Source organism: Osmia lignaria, unplaced genomic scaffold (genome assembly GCF_051020975.1).
Source record: "Osmia lignaria lignaria isolate PbOS001 unplaced genomic scaffold, iyOsmLign1 scaffold0087, whole genome shotgun sequence".
NCBI classification, from domain to species: Eukaryota; Metazoa; Arthropoda; class Insecta; order Hymenoptera; family Megachilidae; genus Osmia; species Osmia lignaria.
Window position 1 is genome coordinate 30,001 of NW_027478228.1, and position 2,500 is coordinate 32,500.

Sequence of the window (2,500 nt, forward strand, 5' to 3'; positions counted from 1 at the left end):
CATTTATAAGTACATACAGGTCACCAGCCTTATATTACAAGGCTCACCACATATGGGCCATTCGGTCTTAGACACCGACCCGTGGTAATGCTGTGTGGAGATTAATAATAATCCGCAACGGAAAACCGGAACGAGAATAGTCGAGAAAGTATATTCTCGAGGAGCGGTAGACTGCTTTTCAACCGAAGTCATAAAAGAGCCACACGCTCGACGCTACTCCCGACCGGTCCGAGCGAACCGAAAGTGCCTTCCTATAAATACCGAACGGCCGGCCGCTAGGTCGGCGACGCATGGGCTTACGCCCAGGCGTATGCCTGTGCAAACCGCCGTGAGAGCGTACCATCCCGCCGGCACGGTAAAACTTAGACTGAAAATATCGTCGAACATATCCTTTCATTTTATAACGTTCTATACATGAAAATTAATAAATTAACATGCAGGACATAATAAATTCACATTCTCATGTAAATCATGGGTTTAATTAATATTTTAAAAAATTTTAAAACCGCCCAGAACCGATGAGATGAAAATATTAAAACGATATTTTTGCATTTTCTTACGGTAAAACATTAACAAATAAGCGACTATAGCAATATAAAACTCCATTTGTAATTTAATTAATCAAAATTAATATTTTTTTTTGATTTTTCAGCGATCCAGAACCGATGAGACGAAAACATTAAAACGATATTTTTGCATTTTCTTACGACAAAACATTAACAAATACGAGACTATAACAATATAAAACTACATATGTAATTTAATTAATCAAAATTAATAATTTTTTTCGATTTTTCAGTGATCCAGAACCGATAAGTCGAAAATTTTAACAATCATATTTTTGCATTCTGTACCGTGGATCCATCGTTAAACGCTATTAAACTAACGTCCGTGATGGTATAAATGCAGATTTTCGCTCCGTTTAGCCAAAATAACGAACTTTAGGTGCGCTCCGAAATATTTCAAAGTCCCAGCGGCGTATTGCTTCGCCTCTTAGAACCGATTAGTCGAAAATTTTAACAATCATATTTTTGCATTCTGTACCGTGGATCGATCGTTAAACGCTATTAAACTAGCGTCCGTGATGGTATAAATGCAGATTTTCGCTCCGTTTAGCCAAAATAACGAACTTTAGGTGCGCTCCGAAATATTTCAAAGTCCCAGCGGCGTATTGCTTCGCCTCTTAGAACCGATTAGTCGAAAATTTTAACAATCATATTTTTGCATTCTGTACCGTGGATCCATCGTTAAACGCTATTAAACTAACGTCCGTGATGGTATAAATGCAGATTTTCGCTCCGTTTAGCCAAAATAACGAACTTTAGGTGCGCTCCGAAATATTTCAAAGTCCCAGCGGCGTATTGCTTCGCCTCTTAGAACCGATTAGTCGAAAATTTTAACAATCATATTTTTGCATTCTGTACCGTGGATCCATCGTTAAACGCTATTAAACTAACGTCCGTGATGGTATAAATGCAGATTTTCGCTCCGTTTAGCCAAAATAACGAACTTTAGGTGCGCTCCGAAATATTTCAAAGTCCCAGCGGCGTATTGCTTCGCCTCTTAGAACCGATTAGTCGAAAATTTTAACAATCATATTTTTGCATTCTGTACCGTGGATCGATCGTTAAACGCTATTGAACTAACGTCCGTGATGGTATAAATGCAGATTTTCGCTCCGTTTAGCCAAAATAACGAACTTTAGGTGCGCTCCGAAATATTTCAAAGTCCCAGCGGCGTATTGCTTCGCCTCTTAGAACCGATTAGTCGAAAATTTTAACAATCATATTTTTGCATTCTGTACCGTGGATCCATCGTTAAACGCTATTAAACTAACGTCCGTGATGGTATAAATGCAGATTTTCGCTCCGTTTAGCCAAAATAACGAACTTTAGGTGCGCTCCGAAATATTTCAAAGTCCCAGCGGCGTATTGCTTCGCCTCTTAGAACCGATTAGTCGAAAATTTTAACAATCATATTTTTGCAGTCTGTACCGTGGATCGATCGTTAAACGCTATTGAACTAACGTCCGTGATGGTATAAATGCAGATTTTCGCTCCGTTTAGCCAAAATAACGAACTTTAGGTGCGCTCCGAAATATTTCAAAGTCCCAGCGGCGTATTGCTTCGCCTCTTAGAACCGATTAGTCGAAAATTTTAACAATCATATTTTTGCATTCTGTACCGTGGATCCATCGTTAAACGCTATTGAACTAACGTCCGTGATGGTATAAATGCAGATTTTCGCTCCGTTTAGCCAAAATAACGAACTTTAGGTGCGCTCCGAAATATTTCAAAGTCCCAGCGGCGTATTGCTTCGCCTCTTAGAACCGATTAGTCGAAAATTTTAACAATCATATTTTTGCATTCTGTACCGTGGATCCATCGTTAAACGCTATTAAACTAACGTCCGTGATGGTATAAATGCAGATTTTCGCTCCGTTTAGCCAAAATAACGAACTTTAGGTGCGCTCCGAAATATTTCAAAGTCCCAGCGGCGT